General features: G+C 43.3%; 1 protein-coding gene across 1 annotated transcript in view; it reads right to left on the bottom strand.

Annotated features, from left to right (window-relative positions):
- TIAM1 (TIAM Rac1 associated GEF 1) overlaps nt 1-18,408 on the bottom strand; it is a 216,051-nt gene extending 197,643 nt beyond the window's left edge. The window contains 1 exon segment of the mRNA XM_049785846.1: nt 18,334-18,408. The gene's annotated coding sequence lies outside the window, so the exon portion shown is untranslated.
- Nucleotides 18,409-26,057: the final 7,649 nt, after the last annotated feature.

Here is a 26,057-nt window from a genome sequence, read left to right as displayed (position 1 = left end):
CTGGAGAGCAGGAGGACAAAAAGCAAGACCAGACAATCACCAGAGACTCCTCCTTTCTTCTTTACTGAACAGGGACAAGAGCTGGAAAAGATTCTGTCAGGTCCCCCAAGAGTCGCCCCTTCCACGGATGCCCATTCCCCTCCCCCAATGCTTCCTGAAAAGCCCCTCTATTTTCTTAAAAATCTTATCAAAGTCCAGTTGCAGGAAAAAGGAAGAAAACAAAACATAAAAACCACCACAATGATGATGATGTTTTTAAGCATGCGCTTCAACATGACTGAACAGAGCCTGGGCTTTGCCATAATTTGTCTAAGAATGCAGCCCAAGGCTCAGGGCGGCCCTTTCCCTGCAAACTCTAAACGGGCTTCCTGTATCTTCAATGGGGCACATGATCAACTCTTCCCAAAATAAAAACGACTGTGGTTTCTTGAAGCCAAGATCTCTATGAAATGGAATTATCTTCTGTAAGATCCGGGGCATGAGGAAGAAATTGGCTGGAGATGGTATAATGGGTTTAATCTTCGGCATCCCATATGGTTCCCTGAGCACCGCCAAAAGTGATTCCTAAGTGCAGAGCTAAGAGTGACCCAAATGCACCATTGGTGTGGCCCTCAAAAAAAAAAAATTCCTCACAATAGTTTTTATCACAATTAAAGATTAAATACAATTCTCCCATTACCTAATTAAAACTCAAACTTTTACAAAAATTCCATTGGGAAGCTAGAATGATAGCACAGCAGGTAGGGCACTTGACTTGCACAGGGCTGACCCTAGTTCAATTGCCCACATCCCATTTGTATCCTGAGCACTGTCCAGAGTGATTCGTGAATGCAAGTCAGGAGTTACCCCCACCCTCCTGGGCCAGAGAGATAGCATGGAAGTAAGGCATTTGCCTTACATGCAGAAGGATGGTGGTTCGAATCCCAGCATCCCATATGGTCCCCTAAGATTTCTGAGTGCAGAGCCAGGAGTAGCCCCTGGGCGCTGCTGTGTATCCCCCAAAATCAAAAAACAACAACCACAGCAAAGTGTTTGTGCAGATTAACAAGGATGCCAAGGCTGTGACAGGCATTACTTGGGTGGGTGGAGAAGGTGCTGCATGTGCCAGGAGAGGGGTATGGCATGTGCGCACCCCTGGGGCCCAGGTTAGCCGACTACCAAAGGGTGTGGATCTCAAAGAAGAATCTGGACTTGCTTATGCCACTAAAGAGCACTCATCAAGCAGCTGCATTTTCTATCTTGAGGCGACTATTCTGGTTTTTGGGCTTGACAGTGGCCATAGGAAATGGAAAGGTAGGAAGTGGGAAGGACAAGACAGGGGGGCAGGAGGAGGCAAAGAGGAAGCAGGTAGAAGGACAGGTGGGTCCAGAGCCTTCAGGAGAGCAAGTCCAGTGAATTTCAGGCTCCCTCTCCTTCACCCAAACATAGTTGGGCCTGATTGAGGCTGAACCCAGGCTAAAAGTGAGTTTGTGGCTCAATCGACCCACTAAACATAATGGCAAAGGACTGACCTGTTTCAGTATTTCCAAAATCATCTCAAGGTCAGCATAACTGTACAGAAGGAAAGTGCTTATTAGCTCATATGCACCCAGCAAACCAGGTTTGGTCCCTAGCATCTCATAGGTTCCCCTGACCTTCCAGGAAAGTCATTCCTAAGTGCAGAGCCAGGAATATCCTCTGAGCACTGCCAGGTGTGGGATCAATCCTTCTCCCCACCTCCCAAAAAATTATCCCAAAGAAGAAAATCCTAAGAATTGATGAAAACTCCTGTTTGGTTCTATTGTTGGCTTTGGGGGTTCTCTTGCTGCACCCAGGTCTCAGAGCTATACTCAGAGCTTACCCCTAGCTCTATGTTCTAAGATCACTCCTGGTAATGCTCCGGGTGGCTTTATGAATGCAACCTAGTGTTGGATTAACTGGATGCCACCCCACTCAGTTTGCACCTTGCTACTCTACTCATTGGTTGGAAACACCTTTGGGGAGGGGGGGATGACTTTGGGTCACACCTGGCAGTGTTCAGTGATTACTCCTGGCTCTATGCTCAGAAATGGCTTCTGGCAGGCTCGGGGGACTATATGGGATGCCGGGATTCAAACCACGGTCCTTCTGTGTGCAAGGCAAATGTCCTGCCTCCATGCTACCTCTCCAGCCCCCGTTGGAAACATCTTTGAATGTAGCACCTTAGATTGCTGTTTAGAATACTTGTTCTCCACCCTGGGGTGTGGTTAGATTCTTCCTAATAAATATTCTGGATCTCAGGAAAATGCTCTCTTGCATTTCCCAACTTCCCCCACTGAGCTTCCTGCTTCTTAGGAACTAAAGGTTTGATTTGTTGAGATTCCTGAACCTGTTCCACCCCCTTCAGTGTGTGTGGATTGTTTCCTACATCAGCATTTGCTTCAAGACCCGAGTCTCTCTGGTGTCCTGGTTTTGGAATTTGAGGATTGATTATCAACCTGGGTCAGCTACATACAGAACAAGCACCTTCGCACTGTATGATTTCTCGAGTCCAGAAAAAACTTTTTTAAGAGAATATCTGTGCCTGTACAGAAAACAACTCTTAGAGAGTGCTGCGGCTATGATCCAAAGACACAAGACCGAGATATTTCAGATCCTCATGAGGAACGGGAGGGCCTCTTGGCTAACTCTAAAAAGCCTCTGTGGGTGATCAGCTTAGAAAACAGGAACGTAACATGGGGAGCTTGCAGGGAATATCTGAAGCAAAAAGCCACGAGACCCATGCTGCACTGTAAATTAAGTATAACTAAAAAGCATGTGGCGTGATCAGACATTTATGTTGGATCTTTGAGAAGGTTACGAACACACTATGAGACAAAGATCAAAAGCCCCCAGTCTTTAAAACCCACAAGCCCTAAACCCTACTTCACCATGTGATGGAAGCTTATAAACTTTCATTAAAACTAAATCTGGGGGACAGGGAGATAGCGCAGGGTGTAAGGAGGTGCTGTGGCTGACCTGACCCATGTTTCCCAGAACCACACAATACCTCCTGAGCACAGATAGGAAGAAGGCCTTAAGCACCACTAGATATGGTAAAAACAACAACAACTTTTAAATAAATGTTTTAAAGACAAAAAAATTGAGTCTGTGAGTCAGATACTATAGGTTAAGGGTATTGTTTTGCAACTGAGCTACACAAGTTCACTTGATCCTTTAAATAGGCATATAGTCTTCTGAGCACAGAGTTATGGGTCTCCCAGGTATGCCCCCACCCCCCCCCCAAAAAAGAATAAAAAAGAAAAAAAGACTATAAATGAGGTTCAATATCTCTGAACAAGTCATGTCCCCTCTCAGGGTCCTTCTACAAGAAGCACTTCACCTACAGGAACCCTGAAAATTCTATTAAGACCCTTAACTGTGGCAGAGAGAAAATTGATTCCATTGGACCTGGGAAGGAAGAAAAGAGAGTTTCTGGTCAGGTCACCCTGAGTGAGGGCCAAGTGGAATGTGGGCTTTAATCTAGTGGCTGTTTCCAAAATCGACACTTCCACAGCCCCCGTTTTCCTTGCCCATCAAACACAGAAAACTCCTCCAACCTAAAGGAGCTAGCTGGGGGCCTGGGAAGACCTTGTAGGAGAGAACCAAACAGCCTCCCCAGAAAGAAGAGTGGACCAGTCTCAGAGTAGGATCCACTGATACCAAGGGCTGTATTATATCAAATGAGTATATAGACAAAGTGATTTGGGGGGTTAATGACTTGATTTTTGTGTTGGAGAAATACCCAGAGGTGCTCAGAGCAAATTCTTGGCTCTGTGCTCATGGATCATTTTTGTACTCAGGAGGCCACACATAGTGCTGGATGAAACCTGTGAATGGATGGTATTTTATTTGTTTTGTTTCAAAGCCATAACTAGTAATGCTCAGGGTTTACTCTTGGATCTGTGCTAAGCGATAACTCCTGGTGGTATGACCAGGGATATGGTATGCCAATCCATATTTTTTGTTTTGTTTTGTTTCTTTTGTTTTATTTTTTTGTTTTGGTTTTTGGGTCGCACCCGGCAGTGCTCAGGCTCTGCACTCAGAAGTCGCTCCTGGCAGACTCAAGGGACCATATGGGATGCTGGGATTCGAACCGGGGTCCGTCCTGTGTTGGCGACATGCAAGGCAAATGCCTTACAACTGTGCTATCACTACAGCTCCTTGTTTTCTGTTTTGATTTTGTTTGGGGGTTCTACAAGACAGTGCTCAGGTTAAACCTGGCTCTTGCACAGTCCTTGGGAACCCACCAAGTGCCAAGCATCAATACTCTGACCTTCTGCATACAGAGCATATCTTCACCTCATTGAACAAGCATTCTGGCTCCAATATGTATTCCTCTAACAAAGCACAGGCTAGCTTAGCTTTACAGAACTATACCCTTGACACACCAGTCCTGCCAGCTGCCTTGGAGAAACCATCAAAGTTTCTCATAAGTTAACCATCACCAAATGGAAACATTGAGCCACATGGTGCCACACAGCCAATGAAGTGACACCAAAGTGACAAAGCAGACAAGTGAGAGAGGCCATCCTGTCACTATGTCACTGGACCATTCAGAAGACTCCACAGCAATAGGTGCACAGGCAACGTGCATGAAAGGGCAGTGATGGTCTCCACTGATGAAGATGGAAAGGAAGTGTCTGAACATGCTTACTTCATTTTATTTTATTTATTTTATTGGCTTAGTTTGGTTTGGGTTTTGAGCCATAGCCTGCAATGTTCAGGGATAACTGCTAGTTCTGCACTCAGAAATTAAGCTTGGCGGTGCTCCGGGATCACATGAGATGTCAGAGATCAAGCCCAGGTCAGCCACATCCAAGGCAAGTATCCTCCCCACAGTACTCTTATCCCAGCTTCTAAATGTGTTTACTTATGCAGCAAAGAACAATTTGCCATTTTTTCTTTTTTTTTTTTCTTTTTAGATCAAACCCAGTAATACTCAAGAGATCAGTAGTACCAGGCATTACTTGGGGGACCATCATATAGGGCACCAGGGATCAGACCATGTGCAAGGCAAGCTCCTAAACCCCTGTGCTGTTTTTCCAGTCCGAATATGCATTTCTATACATTTACATGTGGCTCAGTAATGAACTGAAGACAAAGTCCTTTGGCAAAGGTCGGTGTTCCAAATTTGCTGCAGACAAAGTAGTCAGCTTGTCCTAACAAGTCACCCACTCTGGCTTGGGTTGGCAGGATTCTCTCCCAATATGTAAATAATGAACTGCCAATGTGCTGTGGGCAGCCAAGGAAGCAAACTTGACTCCTTCCTGCAGGAATGCCTGAAACTCCGATTTGCCAGTGAAATAAATCCAAGCAAGACTGTCAGAAACTGGATTCGGGAGATCTTAAAACCCTCCAAACCAAGGGTGAAGGCCAGTTTCTTAAAAGGGGGGTGGGTGGTCTGTATTTTACAAACAGCTCATCTTACGAACAGATTGTCTTTCCTCTAAACACCACCCAGTGAGCGATTGAAACTAGGAACATCGTGGAGCTGGAGCTATAGCATAGCCAGTAGGAAATTTGTCTTGCACGTAGCTAACCCAAGTTCAATTTCCAGCATCACATATGGTTCCCAGAATCTGCCACAAGTGATTTCTGAGCACCACCAGGTATGGGGGGAGGAAGGAAACTAGGAACACTGTCAAAATGAAGTCACTTCAAAGCGGCCACTAAGAGCCCCATCAATCCAGAATGTTGACATTTGCCAAGTTTCAAGGATGTGATTTATGCAATTTTGTGAGGAATTGCTTAAAAGATACAAGTTTTCATAGAAGGTTGCAAACAGTTCTCTTTCTTTAACATACTGGAATGTATTAGCCTAGGAAGGCTAACTTTTAAAAGTGATGGGCAGCTCCACTTCAGTTTGTTTTGATTTGGTGTTGAGCCATATCCGGTGGAAACGTAGAGGTTACTCACGGCTCTGCATGCAGGAATTACTCCTGGTGGTGCTCAGGGGATTATATGGAATGCCAGATATAGAAAACTCAGGTCAGCCAACCACATGCAAAGCAAGAGACTTACCACTGTATTATCTCTCCAGCCTCAAGAAATTCTCACTTCTAACTCACTAGCTTCTTATCTACGTTCTATCTGGGAAATTGAGTCAGGGTTGAGCATGCAGATTTTGAGGGCAGGAAACCTAAGGGGGCATTTCTTTTGCTTTTGTTTTTGTTTATGTTTGGGGACAACACACAATAGCGCTCAGGGCTTGCTCCTGGCAGGTTCAGGGACTGTATAGAGTACTGGGGATTGAACCCAGCTCAATAACTTGAAAGGCAAGTTGCTTTCACCCCTCAGAAGTGTTTCTTAACACCTTTGAAATTGGTCTTCTCATCTACCCAGGATGAGCAATTTCTTGCTAAGCAAGATAGCAATAAGGTTATCACCTCACTCCCCTTCGAATATCTATTATCAAAGAGACATGACATGGGGCAGTAAATATTGGAAAGGATGTCAAAAAAAAGAAAACCTGAAAAACCATTAGTGTGAAGGGGAATGGATGTTCCATGAGAGAAATTGGCATAAAGATCCTATATCAGGGGTCTTCAAACTACGGCCCGCAGAGGAGTCTGATCCGGCCTATCAGCAGCTAGCGCTGTTTGGTTGCCAAGAAACCTGTCAGCATATACACTCAGTGTCACGGTTTCTCAGGGATGACGTCAACCGCCTCCGCCCAGGGCATGTTGTGTGCTGGGAGGGTGGGCGTGAGGGCAGTGAGAGGGACACTGATGCGCCCTTGCGCCTGGCGCTTGGCGCGCACATTGCTGATGACATCACTGGAGGGAGCCTGACGCAGCGTGGCGAGGAGTACCACATGTGGGTGACTATATGATGTAAAAAGGCGCCTGCTCCACCCCCAGGCAATGTGGTGTCTGTGTGCTGTGCCTGCCTGTCAGTGAGGTTTTCCTCCACTTCCTCCACTGCCAAAGGTCAGTCAAAAGTGCCATAGAAATAAATTTTTGCCAGATGGGGGTTCTTCCAGATTGGGCTGTGGGTGACTCATATGAAAATTCCCCTTTGGGGTGGTGAGGCCTTCAGTGCTGAAATCAAACTTAGGAGGTGGGCGGTGGTTGGGAGGTTAGGGGTTTGGTGCTGAAAAGCCCATGTGGAAAATTAGGGGTTCGATGCTGAAGCATTTTAAAGGAATTACATTGAAAATTGCACATTTTGCAATTCCTTTTCAGTGTTCACATGCTGATTCCGAACATATCAATTTGGGCATTATATAGGGAGATATAACTGAACTATCAGGGACTGAGCTGGTCTGCTTAGAAAAGCCTGCAAGGAGTAAGTGTTCACATCAGGGACTAATGGGGGTTCATAGACTATGTGTATATATACACACATATTTGTATTTCACTAATATCAGTTTGGAATCCCTAGAAAATAATGATGTCAATAAAAAGAAAAATTGACAGCGAGTGTAGGATATTCAAAGAACAGTGGACTTACAATTACTTTTTTATGCGGTACAAAGAAAAAGCTGTGTGTCTGAAATGCCAGAATATAGTTGCTGTGTTCAAAGAATACAATTTGCGGGCCCGGAGAGATAGCACAGCGGCGTTTGCCTTGCAAGCAGCCGATCCAGGACCAAAGGTGGTTGGTTCGAATCCCGGTGTCCCATATGGTCCCCCGTGCCTGCCAGGAGCTATTTCTGAGCAGACAGCCAGGAGTAACCCCTGAGCACCGCCAGGTGTGACCCAAAAACCAAAAAAAAAAAAAAAAAAAAAGAATACAATTTGCGACGCCACTATCAAACTCAACATAAAGATAAATATGATTGTTTGGTTGGAGAAGTGAGAAAAGATAAAATATTACAACTGAAACATACACTGACGACTCAGCAAAATACTTTTGTGAAGCAGAAGCAGTTAAATACTTCCTCACTGTGGGCAAATTTTCAAGTTGCCAAGCTAATAGCGCGCAATGGCAAACCATTTGTGGAGGGAGAATTTGTTAAAGAATGCCTTATTTCTGTTGCCAAAGAGATATGTCCAGAGAAGGCCGATTTATTTAGTACAGTGAGCCTTTCAGGAGTTACAATGACATGAAGGATTGAAGAAATGGGAGAAAATTTGCTGCACCATTTGCAAAACTCTGCAAAGAAACTTTGCTATTTTTCCTTGGCACTCGACGAAAGCAATGATGTTCGTGATTCTGCCCAACTTCTCATTAATATGTGTGGGACAAATGAGTATTTTGAAGTCACAGAAGAGTGACTGCACTGCCAAGTATCAAAGGTACAACCACAGGAGTGGATATATTTGAAAAGGTTTGCCAAACTGTGAATGGTTTGGAGCTGGACTGGGTTAAACTAGTCAGTGTAACAACTGATGGTGCTCCTAGCATGGTGGGGTCTAAGAGAGGAGTAATTGCTCACATTACACAAGAGATGGACAAACATAACCATCCTCATCCAGTTGCCATACACTGCCTCATCCACCAACAAGCGCTGTGTTGTAAATCACTGAAGTGGGACTCTGTTATGAAAATTGTGGTATCTTGTGTTAATTACATTAGAACTCATGCACTAAACCACAGACAATTTCAGAAATTTCTATCTGAGGTAAATGTTGCCCATGAAGATGTTCTGTACCCACACAGAAGTCCATTGGCTGAGTAGAGGGAGAGTTTTGAAACGTTTCTATGACTTACTTCTGCAGATTACAGCTTTTCTACTTTCAAAAAACCAAGAAGTACCAGAGCTCAATGATGCAGAATGGAAATGGCACCTTGCCTTTCTGACAGATATAACAGAGCTACTCAAGTTTCAATCTGCAACTCCAAGGCAAGGGGAGGCTCATCTGTGATATGGCATCGCATGTGAAAGCATTTGAAGTAAAATTAGGTCTTCTCATCAAACAAGTACAGGAGGAAAACCAGTCATCTACCAACAACTCAAAACCTGTCAGCGGACAAACCATTGGTTGCATTCCCAAAGGAAACATGTCTGGCTTCACTAGAATTGTTGCAAAAGGAGTTTCAATTTAGATTCAAAGAGCTTCGTCTCCATGAACAGGACATACAGCTTCTTCGTAACCCATTTTCTGTTGAGATTGAAAATGTCCTTACAATGTACCAAATGAAACTGGCAGAACTGCAGAATTGTGACTCTCTGAAAGACGCATTTAAGTCAAGTAACCTTTTGAATTTCTATGCATCTCTCCCCTCTGAGACATATCCAAATATCAGGAACCATGCACTCAAAATGGTAACCATCTTTGGTAGCACTTATGCCTGTGAACAGACTTTTTCAAGAATGAAACATCTGAAATCTCCAACCAGATCAAGATTAACTGATGCCCACTTGCATCACTTGTTATGGCTGGCAGTGACAAACATGGAACCGGACACTGACCATCTCATTAGCCAAAAGCAGGCCCACAGTTCCCATTGAAATACTGGTGCGTGATGTTTATTTATAAATGGTTTTCATTTTATTTATATAAGATATGTGCAGTGTGAGTAGGAATTAGTAGCTCATATAGTCCGGCCCTCCAGCTCTCTAAGAGACCGTCGTAATCCGGCCCCCACTTTAAAAAGTTTGAAGACCCCTGTCCTATATAATCTGGGTACCTCACTTCTGGGGTTTTCTTTCAAAGATACGAAAACACTAAAAAAAAGAGGTATGTTCATCACACAGTTATTCCTAACAGCCAATAACTGATAATATCCTTCGTGTCCAAAGATTAGCATAGAAACCTGTGGTCTAGCTACAAAATGAAATGTGAAGGCGATAAACAGCTATAAAAAAAGAAATCCTATCATTTGCCAAGGATAGGACTTTGAAGATCTTTAATGCTTAGTGAAGTCAATGAGCAGAAGGCAAACACTGTCTGATGACTTAGGGCAGTGATTTTCTGAGCACATGGACAAACTAAACAAATCAAAGAGCATTTTTTTAGATGAAAAGAATACAGCAGAGGTTCCAAGAAGGGAAGGGAAAAAAAGGAGAAACAAGGTTATTAAAGATGCCAACGACACAAGAATAGAAAGTTGGTGGTGTACTGAAGGTAACAAATGCAGCTGTTGACTTGGGTAGGGTAAAGGGCCACATTCAGGGGTGCTCAGGGCTTATTTTGTGCTCAGGAATCATTCCTGATTCCTGTACTATCTTCCTAGCCCGTATTTGGGTGTTGATTTAAGAGGTGGTACACCACAAACCGATATGATGCTATAAACCAACATAACTTCCCCTCAAGCGTCATTTCTAAAAATTCTTCCTATGACTACCTCATTCCGCATAGGTGAGCTACAAAGGTGCTTAAGCAATAAAATACCAAAGCACATGCTACTTCATTTGAATATAAAATATGTGGGGCCGGAAAGATAGCATGGAGGTAAGGCATTTGCCTCTCATGCAGAAGGTCATCGGTTTGAATCCCGGCGTCCCATATGGTCCCCCGTGCTTGCTAAGAGCAACTTCTGAGCAGGGAGCCAGGAGTAACTCCTGAGCAACTGCCGGGTGAGACCCAAAAACAAAAACAAAAACAAAAAAATAAAATATGACCAAGGAGTGCCCCTGGATTGTTATTAAGCACCCTATTATATCAGAATTGCTGCAACCAATAAGAAAAGTGGGAATGAACAACTTTTCAGGGGTTCTTAGAAAAAGATCTTCTGTGCTAGGAGGGTACTAGCTTTACACGTGGCCAACCCAGGTTCGATCCCCGGCATCCTATCTGGGTCCAGTGAGGATGTCAGGAGTGAGTACTAAGTGCTGTGTTAGGAGTAAGCCCTGAGTATTGCCAAGTGTAACCCATAAATAAACAAGTAAACAAAACACCTCTCATTGGTCACAAAATATACTCCCTACTCAGAGGAAGCATCATAAAAACCACTAGAATGTTTCCTTTTTACTATTTGAGTCTGAAGAAAGAGATTCCAAATGGGGCTCAATGTTTGACCCCTGGTACTACCCCCATCTTCTGAGTGTCTCAGATGAACTGTTCTGCAATGAACACCCAAGTCTGGGTGAGCACTGCACCCTAGTGTGTGATCCCTGGTGTCTGTAACAACAAAAACAAAGAAAAGGGGTTGGGGAGACATTTACCCTGCTGAGCAATACACCTGAGCCTTATTCAAATGAAAAACTGGCAATTACCTAAATAATAAAGGGTCCATTTTATACAGAAGCAACTGAGCCCCCAAGTTCTTAGAAGAATGTGAATTAAAAAATTCCATCTCAGCCCACCTGGGCTAGAAATGTGCCCCTTGCAAACAAAAAATTCCATTTACAGTGCTTCCTAAGAGAAATGTATGTAGTCAGAAAGAAAAGACAACAGGAAATCCTATAAAGGAGAGAAATGAAAAGGAGGCACAGTCAGGTATTGACTGTGGGTGTTGGAGGGACACACAAGAGCTCAGCCATCAGATCAAACCCGCACCCCACACAAACACAACCGTGAAAGGAATGTATAGCTGTGTAGACCATGTCCTCTATCTTTGTTAATTTTCTTAAGACAGATCAAATAGAGGCAGGAGATATAACACAAGAGGTAAAGGCCTTGCATGTAGCTGACCCCAGATTGATCCTTGGCAACTCACAGGGACACCTTGAACACAGAGCCAAAAATATTCACTGAGATTGCTGTGTGTGGTCCAAAACCTAATGATGCCCCATCCAAATGATGATAAAGCAAACTTAATTCTGGAGTTGCTCGTAAGAGAGTACTGGAGAAGTAAGGAGTCTATGATGGAATAAATATATTTGGGACAAGCATTTACCTTAAGAGTGTTTGATTATTCTAGAAAATTCAATATATTTCTCCTTCAAGATTAACAGACTACAAAAAGTACTTGTGAGAGATTACAATGCCATGGAAATTGTTCGGCTTTCTGTGTGTATTTTTTTCATCTCTGCTACATTGATTTTAATAACAGATCCTGACAATTGAGTTTTAATGATATTCTGAGTCTTCAGGGAGATTCCCATCTGGATTCCAAATAATCAATGTTTGCAACATTTGTAAATGAACAGAATGTTGGTTCATAATATAGAGAAAGAAAAACAGATTGTTCTTTTAATGTCATTTATGATGTGCATGGAGAAAAATCATTTATATTAAAATATTCAGGAACGAAAGAGACTATATTTTTTCTTTTTTTAAAAAAGTCATAAACAGATGCTTTTAAACCAAGGACGCTACCAACTCCGAAGAGCTCATTTGCTTAGTTAATGCATTCAGAATGGACAACTCAGACTTGGAGAAATTTCTGAAGCAGCTTAACAATGTGATTCCTGTAGGGCTGACAAAATGTTCCGCTACAACTAAGAATAAACATATGTTTATTAAGGGTTTGAGAGAAGCATTTTTACCTTCATAAATTCATTGACTCTTCCATACAATCCTGAGGAAAGGACATTATTGTCCTTTAGGACCATTATACAGATGAGCATTTAAGCGGGATGCAGAGCAGGGAGGTAAGGGAAGTCAAGCAAGACCTCAACAACAGGGTTTAGAGTGACGGCATAGAAGACAGGGTGTTTGCCTTGCTCTCGGCTGACCCGGGTTCAATCCCAGCACCCTGTATGATTCCCTAATCACCATTCAGGAATAATTCCTGAGCATTGCAATGTGTTCCCCAACCCCCCAAAAAATATTATAACAGAATTTAAGCGGGCTGACAATGATAGATACTATATTTCATAGTATAATTAATCAACATGGATTGGGGGAGGGGGAGTTCAGTATAACCATTACATAAAGCTTTTCTTTCTTCTTTTGCTTTAATGCAAAGTTTTATTCAAGGCAAAAAATAAATAAATAAAAAGTTTCGGGACAGGACTGTGAAAAATTGTGAGTGCTGCTTGTGTGTGTCTGTCTCCTGTCCTGTCACGTGAAACTCTTGGGAGTGGGCCGAAAAGAGGCTCCAGAAGAACACAGCCGCGTAGTGAAGCAGAGCGGCCATGTGCTCTTTCTAAGGAAAGAACACCATTGCAACAAGAAGAAAAAAATCACACTAAGAACTGTGCTGGATCACTGAAGCCCAGCATTTCTCTCCGGACTGTCTTCTCTGCTACATGCTCAGGCCTAAGATCTGATCCTGTGAGAGGCTTTATCCACGGAGGACTCCCCTCCCTTGGAGGCAAGTCGACCCACCCAGAAAGGGTGGAGCCAGAGGAATGTGGCTGCATACATCTTTTAGCCAAAGAATACCACCACAACACATAGAAAAACCCACAATACAAGTGTGACAATGGGGAAACAATGCAGGCCAGCATCAGACATAGAGAATGAAGATGACAATTCTGATGACCAGATAATGACCAACCAACTAATCAACCTCTCAGATAAGGACTTTAGACAAGCAATATGAAAGATGCTCAAAGAACTCAAAGAAACCATGGATCGAGTTGAACAGAACACTAACAAGAACTAAGAAAATATGAAGACAGATATCACAAAACTCCAAACTGAAATAACATGTCAACTAACAGGCCTGAAAAACTCAGTAAACGAAGTGAATGACAAAATGGATAAGCTCTGGGAAAGGGTAACAGAAGCTGTGAATAGAATTGGTGCTGTGGAAGATGAGATAAGTAACAATTCCATACAGCAGGAGAGATTGGAAAAAAACTTAAAGCAAATGAACAGACAATGGAAAAATTAGTCAAAAAATGGGAACAGATGAAAATAGAAGTCTATGATAAGCTCAACAGAAACAATTTAAGAATCACTGGAGTCCCAGAGACCTAGGAAGAAAATTTCCAGGAAGAATCAACGGTCAAGAACATCATTAAAGAGAAACTTCCAGAGCTAAAGAATATATGTGATCAAATCCTGCATGCTCGAAGAGTACCAACCAAAAGAGACCCCAGAAAAAATACCCCAAGACACATCTTAGTCACAATGACGAATCCCACAGATAGAGACAGAATTCTGAAAACAGCAAGATCAAAAAGGAAAATTACATTCAAGGGAGCATCCTTGAGATTTACAGCAGACCTGTCACCAGAAACACTCAAGGCCAGAAAGCAGTGGTGGGACATTGTGACAAGACTGAATGAAATGAATGCTTCACCTAGAATACTGTACCCAGCAAAACTCACTTTCCGGTTTGACGGAAGAATACATGGTTTCACAGACAAAAAACAGCTCAGAAACTTTACAGACTCAAAACCAGTCTTAAGAGAAAAACTGAATGACCTAATTTAAAACAAGACTAACCAAAAGACACACCAAATTTCGATATGAAGATGGCATTAAATCCCAGGACAATTCTTTCTCTCAATGTCAATGGACTAATGCACCAGTTAAGAGACACAGAGTGGCTAAATGGATCAAAAAACTCAATCCAACCTTCTGCTGCCTACAAGAAACATACCTGAATAGTCAGAACAAACATAGACTCAAAATAAAAGGCTGGAGGAAAATTATCCAAGCACACAACACCCATAAAAAAGCTGGAGTGGCCATACCAATATCAGATAATGGAAACTTTATATTCAGGAAGGTTGTAAGGGACAACGATGGACTTTTTTTTTATTATATATATAATTTTTATTTTGATCATAGTGGCTTACATATTGTTGACAATAATATTCTAGGTACATATTTACATAAAATCAGGGGGGATTCCCATCCCTAAATTGTCCTCCCTACACCTCCGTTTTTGACCTACCTCCCATTTCCTCTTCCCTCCCCCCCAGGGTGGCTAGAATATGTGATCCCCTCTGTATTTGACCTACTACGATGGACATTTTATATTACTCAAGGGGTATGTAGAGCAGGAAGAAATCACTCTCCTAAACATATATGCACCGAATGAGGGTCCAGCAAAATATTTAATACAATTGTTGACAAATCTGAAAAATAATATCAATAACACAATAATTGTAGGGGACCTCAACACGGCTTTGTCAACACTGGATAGGTCAACCAGACTGAAACCCAACAAGAATATACTAGACCTGAGGAGAGAAATGGAAGAAAGAGGCCTAGTGGATACCCTTCAACAGATGAATGGCTAAAGAAACTGTGGTACATATACACAATGGAATATTATGCAGCCATCAGGAGAGATGAAGTCATGAAATTTTCCTATACATGGATGTACACGGAATCTATTATGCTGAGTGAAATAAGTCAGAGAGAGAGAAAGACGCAGAATGGTGTCACTCATCTATGGGTTTTAAGAAAAATGAAAGACATTCTTGCAATAATAACTTTCAGACACAAAAGAGAAAAGAGCTGGAAGTTACAGCTCACCTCTTGAAGCTCACCACAAACAGGGATGAGTTTAGTTAGAGAAATAACTACGTTTTGAACTATCCTAATAAAGAGAATGTACGAGGGAAATAGAAAGCCTGTCTAGAGTACAGGCGGGTGTTGGGTGGGGAGGAGGGAGATTTGGGACATTGGTGATGGGAATGTTGCACTGGTGATGGGTGGTGTTCTTTACATGACTGAAACCCAAACACAATCATGTATGTAATAAAGTTGTTTAAATAATAAAAAAGTTTTGGGATAGAAAAAAGAGGGTATGGTAATCACATGGTGGTGACAATTATGCACTGGAAAACAGTAAATGGGGATTTGGGGTAGGCTAGAAAGATATAAAAATGGCGGAAAAACCCAATTCCTGGGTTATACTTTGTTGGGGCTCTTTTGTTTTATTTTATTCTTAATAATAATTTAAAAAAATGAAGTCCCCAGTGAGCTCTCCAAGGCCTTAGAATTTTCTGGAATAGAAAACAAAAGCATATCCACAGACCTACCTCCACTGGAATGAAATGCTGTTCCATGGTTTTTTTTAACAATTTCTACCAGCTCTGGAAATGAGAGGCACCACAGATGTTCAATACGAAAAGATAATTGTTATATGAACAGAAATCGCTCCTGGCAAGCTCGGGGGACTATATGGGATGCCAGGATTTGAACCGCTGTCCTTCTTCTGCATGCGAGGCAAACGCCCTACTGCCATGCTTTCTTTCTGGCCCCCCAATATTCTTTATAGTGCCCCAGGGCCAGGGTCACCATGAAGTTACAACTCTTCAAGACTAAAGCTTGTCCTCTACCTGCCTTTCAAGCCTCCAACAAAACTGAGTGAATGTGAAGATAATTACAATAAAAGTCATTGCCACTTTGTGAGGAAAAGTCCAAAGAATTCCAGGCTCAAGCCTTGGTGGAATGTGGCTGTTTTGTTCAAAGGAGGAGGCTCTCCTTTCACAACTACCATTTTCTCTTATGGTGATGTTCGGTTTCTTTGGTTTTGGTCCATACCCTGCAGTGTTCAGGGGATCACATGGGATGTCGGGGATTGAACCCTGGTTAGCCCGTGCAAGGCTAATATCAACCTCATTGTACTTTTCCAAAATGTCGGAGGTTTTCGGGTTTTTTGTTTGGTTTGGGGCCACACCCAGTGATGCTCAAGAGTTTCTCCTGGCTATGCGCTCAGAAATTGTTCCTGGCTAGTGGGACCATATTGGACTTCTGGAATCAAACCAGGTCCATCCTGGGTCAGCCACGTGCAAGGCAAACCCCCTACTGCTCTGCTATCACTCTAGCCCTCCCAATTTTTTTTATTGTTTTTGTTTGGGGGCCCTACCCAGCAGTGCTTAGGGGTTGTCCCTTGTTCTGTACTCAGTCAAATGAATTGGCCTTACCCATCATCAAAGGCTCTACCCATTGTATTATCAATTTGGTCCATTTTCCTTTTCAGTGGCATCCTTCCCCTTACCCTAAGACAGAAGTACTTTTTGCCCTCTTCCTAAAAACAAATCCACTCAGCCCTTTGCTTTCTAGTCTTGTTTTTGTTTTGGGGTCACACCTGGTGATGCTCAGGGGTGACTCCTAACTATGTGCTCAGAAATTGCTCCTGTCTTGGGGGACCATATGGGACACCGGGAGATCGAACTGAGGTCTGTCCTAGGCTAGCTCGGGCAAGGCAGATGCCTTACTGCTTGTGCCACTGTTCTGACTCCCCCCCCCCTCTTTTTTGATTGATCAAATCATCAGGTTTGAGAACTAAGATAGTTTTGAGTTTACTGGAACACCTGAACCAGGTCCATGAACTTGAGCTCTTCTTCCCAGAGATCCTCATAATATAGAGAGGTTGTGAGTCCTCATCTGCTTTGAGGGAAGAATCCATAGATTTTCATTCCTGGTGATCTTCTAGACCCATGAAAAACATATGGTCTGACCCATTCTAGATCATGCAATGGGCAGTTTCAATGGGCCTATGCCTTGGGACATAACCATCCATCACTGTAGCCAATGATAACTTGGCCTTGGTGGGCAAGACCATCTGACACTATCAGTCAAGGAAATTGGGAAATTGGGGAATCTTAAAATTGCTCTGCCTCTAAGCCACAACTTCCAATCTTCCATCAACCACAATGAAAACTCATCTCTCGGCTTTAATCTGTTGATTCCTCTGTTTTTCCTAATTAGGCCAGAACTTGTGCAGGATTCATTTTTAAATCCCAACCAGCTTAGTCTTGTCTACATTCTGAATTTCAAGTTGATTGATAACACTTCATAAAGGAGGCATCTCTCTGCTCTTATTTCCAATCACAAGGTAAGTGAAGGGTGTTTTCTGCATGAGATAACCACAGTACATTTCTAAGTTCTTTTTGTTTATTTTTGTTTGTTTGTTTATTTTGAGGCCATACCCAGCAGCACTCAGGGGTTACTCCTGGCAGGCTCAGGGACCATATGGGATGCTGGTAATCAAACCTGGGTCTGTCCCGGGTCTGCCATGTGCAAGGCAAATGCTCTACCACTGTGCTATTACTCCAGCCCCTGTCTTTACCATATGGTCAGTCACAGGACACCCTCAGAGATGTTCTTGGAAACTGAAATTCTCAATAACTGACCCAGCCCAGAAGAGGACCCCAGAGAGAAAAATATTTTTTCTTTACTTTCCAGTCAAAAATAAAACTAAACTAAATTTCAAGATGAAAAATGTTAACCCTAATTCTGGGGCAATCTACCCCCAGAGAAAGGATATTCTACTGCTCTATGAAAACTCAGGAATACAAATATTCAACTGTATTTGTAGATAATGAAGAGTTATATACTTAGGCCCAAAGAGATAGTACAGTAGATAATGTATTTACCTTGCATATGGACAACCTGAGTTTGATACCTGGCACCCAACTGGTCCCTAAGCCATGCCAGGAATAAGCCCTGAGCACCACTAAGTGTGGTCCCAAAACAAACAAAATAAGAGTGTACAGTTAAAGCTTTATGAGTACTTTTGGTTGGTTTGATTTTTGGTAGTGGTGCTCAGGGTTTTTTCTAGGACTAAGGAATCCTTCTTGGCAGAACTAGGAGAGCTTATAAGGTATTGGGGATCAAATTGGGTTGACTGCATGCATGTACTTACTTTATCTGCTATATCATCTCTGAGTTTTAAGTTCAGGATGAATGATTAATAGTTTAGCAGCAGTCAAGAGAATACAACAAGAGGAGAGAGAAAGGAGAGAAAAAGGTGAGGAGAGACAGAGACAGAGACAGAGAGACAGACAGACAGAGAGAGCACACTATCCAAGAATCCCACACCCAAACCAATGTTCACATTGTCACTCAAATTTTCTCCCTCCAGTGGATTCACAGAAGCTGCCAGTCTTGTCATGGTACATCCAACAAAATTAAAACCGTGGGCATCACTCCTTCAGGCTCTGAGCCTGAAAGGAAAGAAATCTGTATATATGTCTCTTTGACATTATTTTGTCATTGTCATGACAATGTTACTAGAAAGTAAGTATCTGAGTCAGGCTGGTACATCATTCAAACCATTTCCTCTGTGTCTTGGCAATGCAAGATGGCATCAGGTTTGTGGAAAACTTCCTACATCTCCACAGCCTCAATTTCTACTTGCATACATATAGCATTACAGAAATTTAATGGAAAAGGAGATGAGAGTTTTTTTCTGGAGCCTTTTTTATTTTTTTATTATTATTATTTTTATTTTAGCTTTTTTTTTTCTGGAGCTCTCTCTTTTGTGAAAAGCAAGAATCAAATACCTTCTAAAAGAGCTCAATTCCTTGAGAGTTATCTGATTGAAAATCTGTTTTCAATGCTTCCTGAATCTTTCCAGGCATGGAATGGCTTAATCAAATGGTCATTTTATAGTTCACATTTTGAGAAGTCACCAAACTGTTCTTGCCTAGTAACTATGATACATGACATTCCCAACATCATTGGACTAGGGCATTCATTTCTCCAAGTGCTCATTCACTCAGTCCTTCACAGTTGTTATTGTTGCTATTATTATTATTATAAGATTTTGACTTGCAGTTCCCTGATAACTTAAGGGCGTTAAGTGTCTTGTCAGGACCTACTTGGCTATCTGTCTATCTTCTTGGAAGAAAATGTCTATTCCTCCATTTTACACTTGCAACTGAATTGGTGGATTGCTGAACAGCAAAACCAATGTAGACAGAAAAACTAGTTACAACAGCCAAGGCCAGGAGATAGGAATGCACACTGACAACTAAGTAGATGAACAAAATGTAGCATGTGCTGTTAATAGTGCTTGACCAAGTCTCAGTCAATGCTGGACACCGATATCAACCCTATATAGCCTAGGTAAGTGGAGGGAAAAATCCCACCTTGTTTGTGACATCAAAATCACTTATGATGTGTTTCTCAGAATGTCTCTCCATCATCAGCACATGCCTGTAAATATACTATAATTATATTCACAGAAAGGCAGGGATTTCTCATAAATGCTAAAATACTAATGAACCTTGAAAAGTTGGTGCTCAGCAAATGAATTCAGCTGCAAAAGAACATGGTATGATTCTACTTGTATGAGTAATTGCCAATTCTCATAAAATCGAACAAGTTCTTAGATGCAAAATGTAGAATGCAATTGCAAGGCAAGGCAAAAAGACCAGAGTAGGGGGAAGCAGAAGGGACATCTTGTTTTGGAGGTATAAAGCTTCAGTTAAGGATGATGATAAAGTTCTAGAAACAAAGAGTGGTCACAGTTGGGCAAGATCATGAATATAAGTATGTCTGCTCAAAACGGTTTGGAATGGCTGCTTTCATGCTGCAAGAATTGTAGCACTCAACCGAAGCAGTGAAACTTTGTTGACCTCAAAAATAAAAGGATTTGAGAAAAGAGCCCCCAACATAGAGGAATAAAAAGGGTGGCTCTGAGGAAAGCTGGTGGAGTTGGGGGACCTGAGTCACATGGGGGAAGGAAAGATAATCCTGGATGATACCAGCCCACAACAGCAGGTGAGAACTTTACTCTCTCAAAACCCCACAGTAACAGGTTTGGAAAAGGGGTGACTGACCTTGGGTGTTATTGCAGGGACACAGAAGCTTCTGACCAGAAATGCTGGGTGTGGGGAAAGACAGAGATTCGGCCTGATGCTGGTCAGTGCCTTTCCTAAAGGACATTTTGCCCCAAACAGGATCCTGCCCTCTCAGATCTTTATTATTATACTGTTGTTGTGGTTGTTGTATTGTCCTGGCAATACTCAAGGCCTTCTCAGGAATCATTCCTCCTGGAGATCAGGGAACCATATGGAATGCTGGGGATTGAACCTGGGTTGGCTGCATGCAAGGCAAGCACCCTAGCCACTGTACTGTCACTCAGTCCTCAGAATACCTTATTCTTTATGCTGTGCTCAGAGGCTCTTTCTGGTTCTATGTTCAGGAATGACCTCTGGCAATGCTCAGGGGACCTGATATTGTGCCTGGGATTTGGACCAGGGTGAGTAGCATTGTACAGCAGGTGCCTTAACCACGTTTCATCCTTTGAACATTTGAGGAAGTATTTATCCCTGGCATAAAAATGAAGAATCAGAAGCTTGGGGAGTTGAGGGGATTTCACTGGGCTCACAAGGCCAGAAAATGGTAGTGGTCTAATTTTCAGGCTCAGTGTGTTAGCCTGTGCCTTCCTTTTGGTCTTGACCTTACAGAGAACAATGAGACTACTGCCAAACTGGAGAATCCAGCCACAGCTGAGAATAAAGGGATGTGCTATCCAAGCTGGAGCTGTGCTGTTTGTGCTGAAGGCAAAGGTTTGACCTTGACCTGACTTCCACACTACAAAGCTGATTCTCCAAGTTATTGCTTTGCTTCACCTGTGTGCTAGTTAGAAAACATTCCTAAACAGCCCCACCAGTGACTGTGTCCATAATACAAATCAAGAGTGAATCCTCATCCCACAAATACATGCTGAGAACAGGCCTTTCCACTAGAATCCCACCAGATATGGCAAACAAAGATTCAATGGAAAGCCAGAAATATGTCTTACAGCTCAATAGTTTTGATCAAATTCTAGACAGATGCATTCTCCCTCAAAGGGCATACTTTTAGAATTTCCTCAGAGATTTAGAATCTCCTCCGAGGGAACTAATCTCAAATACCATACGTATTTATCTTTTACCTTTCAAGATGGAAAGATGGGAAGAACGGAGCTGGAATGATAATAGAGGAACTAAGATGCTTATCTTGCATATGGCCAATCCCACTGGAATCTCAGCACACATATTGCATTCCAAGCACTCCTGGGAGTGATTCTTGAGCACAGAGGCAGGAGTAAGCACTCAGCACTGCCAATGCGACTCAATACCACACACACACACACACACACACACACACACACACACACACACACACACACACACACCAATAAAAATAATTTGCAAAACATTGAAAAAAGCCAGGAATTCATAGCCTGGAGATATCACACAGAGTGACCTTTGGAGAACCCCTAACATTCTTATCACATTTCCTTCCTTCTATTTGTCTATTCTCACATGCAACTCTAAAGAGGGGCAACATTATATTATAAAATCATGCAACCAGAGTGATAGGCAGCAGATAGGGTGCTTGCCTTGCATTCAGTCAATCCAGGTTCAAGCCCTGAAATCCTGTTCAGTTCCCTGACCACTGCCAGGAATGATTCCTGAGTACAGAGTCAGGTGCTCAGGGGTTACTAAATCATCACTGAGTGTGGCCTAAAACTGAAAAAAAAAAAAATATATATATATATATTTTTGTTTGTTTGTTTTTGGGTCACACCCGGCGGTGCTCAGGGGTTACTCCTGGCTGTCTGCTCAGAAATAGCTCCTGGCAGGCACGGGGGACCATATGGGACACTGGGATTTGAACCAACCACCTTAGGTTCTAGATTGGCTGCTTGCAAGGCAAGCACTGCTGTGCTATCTCTCCGGGCCCGGAAAAAAAAATTTATATTGCAAAATCAGTAAGCTATTTGACAATGGTATTGGAGATGGGAGTTCTGTTTTTTGGGTGGGGTAGGGTGTGTGTGTGTGTGTGTGTGTGTGTATGTGTGTGTGTGTGTGTGTGTGTGTGTGTGTGTGTGTGTTTAGACAGAACTTCAGGCTCTACTAATAAAGGAAGCCCATTGTCTTGTGTGTTGTGTGTGTGTGTGTGTGTGTGTGTGTGTGTGTGTGTGTGTGTGTGTGTGTGTGTGTGTGTGTGTGTGTGTGTGTGTTTAGACAGAACTTCAGGCTCTACTAATAAAGGAAGCCCATTGTCTTTGGCAACCTGGTACTTAGACCAATCCTGCATCCCTCCTAGGCAGTGTGGCCAGAAAGGCTCAGAGGTCTCATCTCAGATAGAACTGCTCCTCACCACCAGCTACCCTGTCCCCCTCTAACAAGATTCTTCCCATTGGGCTTTTTATTGTTATTTCAGCAAAGGTCATCACAGACCAGGAACAAATTGCAGATATTTCCACAGAAAACACAAGCCATCTCTTGCCTTTCTAATGCCCTAGTTCATTTGGGTGCTTTTCTGGAGGGAACAGCTTAAAGGGTTCCAGGAGTATCTGGGGTGCCCTAAATAACATGACCTAGGACCACCTTGGAAAGCTACAGAAACTGACAATGAAACTAACCTCACTTGTCACACCTCATCAAAGAGGCAGACAAAAGAACCAAGACATAATACTGGACATAGACTACCACTTGGTCTCTATTACCAGCCTCCTAGGGTCTACACAAACCCTTAGCAAGCCTAGAAACCAGAAAGTTGCCTTCTGTCAGGCAGCACAGGGCAGGGTGGAGCAGAGTAAGAGACTTAATCCCGGGATTGGTTCCTGCCCCAGCCCACTTCCCAGCAGGTATCAGGAGCATTTAAGATGCCAGATGAAAGGTGAGTGCCTGTTAGTCCCAGCCGGAGGCTTGGGCTCCAAGGTCTCTGCAATGGTGATTAAAGCTGCTGCCTTTTACCCCTTCCCTCCCTTCCAGTGTTGGGAGGTTTAATTAATGTGCACTTGGGGTTTTAAGATCCCTAGATGAAAAGGGGACCAGATGCGGACATTACTATTATTCTGTTCAAAGTACACGGGGAAACACCCAGCTGTGGGCAACTCAACCAAGCATTGCTTGCAAGAGGTAAGTGGAGGGCCCACGTCAAAAACAAGGCCAAGCCTGAGTTTGGGAAGGGGATGGGGCTAGCTGGGTGCAAGCAACAGGGGGCTTCATTGCAAAGGCAAATGGAGGGTTACCATTTAGGGAACTGATGATGCAAAGGGGCTACTTGGGGGGGTTTAGGTCCAATGGAACAGAAAGTAGTCTTGAAACAGCAGGAGGAGGGGGCCACAACTGAGGCTATGGAGACAGGCAAAGGACTAAAGCACAATTTGGCAGAAAAGAGCCAGGGTTCAATGTTCAGCACCACATTTGGTCTAATGAGCATAGTAGTATCTTTGAATAATCTTCGAGCACTGAGTCAGGCGTAGCCCCAACACCACCATAAAAGTTCCCTCTTGCCCACACACTACTAGGAATTGACCCTCCTTTTTCAGTTTCTTTGTTTTTTGGTCACCCCAGCAGTGCTTAGGGTTATTCTTGGCTTTGCACTAAGGGATCAACCCTGGTGGCCTTAGGATCATATGGGATGATGGGTCGGCCGAGCACCCTCCCCACTATACTATTGCTCTGGCCCCAGAACTGATGCTCTCTTATGGAAAAAGAAAGCGAAGGAAGGAGGAAGGAGGAAGGAGGGAGGGAGGGAGGGAGGGAGGGAGGGAGGGAGGGAGGGAGGGAGGGAGGGAGGGAGGGAGGGAGGAAGGAAGGAAGGAAGGAAGGAAGGAAGGAAGGAAGGAAGGAAGGAAGGAAGGAAGGAAGGAAGGAAGGAAGGAAGGAAGGAAGGAAGGAAGGAAGGAAGGAAGGAAGGAAGGAAGGAAGGAAGGAAGGAAGGGGGGATTTAAAAGGTTCTGAGTTGGGTTAGAGGTATGAAGGGTTTCTCTCTATTGATGGGAGACAAGGCAGTGGGCCACAGGGAACTGAAAGTTATCTTCCAACATTTTCCATAATAAAATGCATCAGTGAACTCCCCTTGAAGGGTGCATGTACTTTTCTTCTCCCCACCATGAAGCAATGTGCATCTAGAAATGCTGAAAACAAAACTACAGAAAATGACACTAGCAAGAGTGGGGCAGTGGCTAAGACTGGGCTTGCAGAGAAAAAGTCCAATCTCAGTGCAGATTTTGGAATCAATGGGCTTATGAGAAGTGCTTCTGGAAAGAGCCATCAGATCCCATTTCCAGCCCTAATCCTCCACAGGTGCCCCACATTTTACCCACAATCCTAGAGCCTCCTTCCTGGCCATGCCCTTTCTTTTCACCTCACAGCTGCCAAGCTCCAGTGGTCTCTAGTCATTTGTTTCTCATGTGGACATTTCTGGATGCTTCTCAGTCTGTTCAGAAAAAATCTTCCCTCCAACTCTACCTGTCTTGGCTCCAATGCATCCTGTGCTTTGCAACCATCCAAAAATCCTTTATTCAATCCCCCAAGCCCCACCCCCATCTGTCCTCACACCCCTGTAGAGCATGTTTCTCTGTCACACCATGTCTGAACGACTGGTCCATCATCCATTCCCTTCTGCCTCCCTCCAGAATGTCCCTCTTACCCATGCAAAGATTCTTCCAGGCCACTAGCCTACCACCAGCAGCTGGAAATGTCACAAAGCCACATGTTCAAGCCCTCTTGGCTGGGGAGGAGAATGATGGTGTTGAAAGCTGAGACACCCACGCTCCAGGAAAAGTGCACATGGAAACCCACACACCAGAAACTCTCTGGCCATCTCTCTATTCGCTGCCCCTCATGAGAAAGGCAAACCAGAGCAAGGCAGAGTTTGTTTCTGGTCCACAGGTGACAGCATGTGTCAATGTGATCCAAGCCTCACTCTTCACTCCCCCAGGGGATATGGAAGCAAGCAAGAGAACATGGAATCAAGCAGAGGAAAATGCTTGCCACAAATTGCATCCTTGGTTTCAATAGCGCTGGCACGACCAAGGAGCAGATATAAGAAAACCGGAACTTGGCATCAATGCATTCGGGGCCTTCAAGCTGCCAGCGAAATGCCTTTTTCTTCATCTGCCCTGGAACTTCGCACTAAGTTCATTCTCTGATACTGTCTTACCAGTGCTATTGAAGCCAAAATCTTGAACTTGGAGATGAGAGACTTCTTGTTGGAGATACCATGGAATGAATTGAGCTATCCCTTCAATTTTGAATACTTGTGTGTTACATGTCTAAATACTACATTAAGTAGAGTAAAAAGCTCACTGCAAAACTGCATGGCCAGAAGAAATACAGAGAAGTCTCACAGGAGCCTGCTTTGACCTCCTTTAACAACATCCTGCCCAGAGACTAGGACATTTGTTACAACTCATAAAGCTTCCTTAGCACATCATTGTCACCCAGAGCCAACAGATCAAAGGGACACACTTGAGACTGTACATCTTTTAGTTATCAGAGAGATCACTGTGATTCACTGCTCTCAAATTCATGTGCTCTGCTTACACCCACCTAGGACACCCTCCACCAGGCTCCTGCCAATCATGTAGCCTTTCCCCTGTCTCTGTTTGGCCTCCAACATGCCACACAGTTGGATCCGACACCAGGCAGCTTTTGTAGATTGATTTCTTAGCAAAAGGCACAGAAGCCTCCTCCCTATCTTTTTTTCTGCTTGAGAATATATTACCATTAAATGCTAAATAATATTCCATTGCCTGGATAAAGAGTTTACTTACCCCCTTTACCAACCATAGAACATCATGGTTGTTTCCAAGTTTGGACATGAATCTGCTTTACGCATAAAGCTCCCATCCAC

Source organism: Suncus etruscus, chromosome 13, assembly GCF_024139225.1.
Source record: "Suncus etruscus isolate mSunEtr1 chromosome 13, mSunEtr1.pri.cur, whole genome shotgun sequence".
In the NCBI taxonomy this organism is placed as follows: Eukaryota; Metazoa; Chordata; class Mammalia; order Eulipotyphla; family Soricidae; genus Suncus; species Suncus etruscus.
This window is presented reverse-complemented; position numbering and strand designations above follow the sequence as displayed.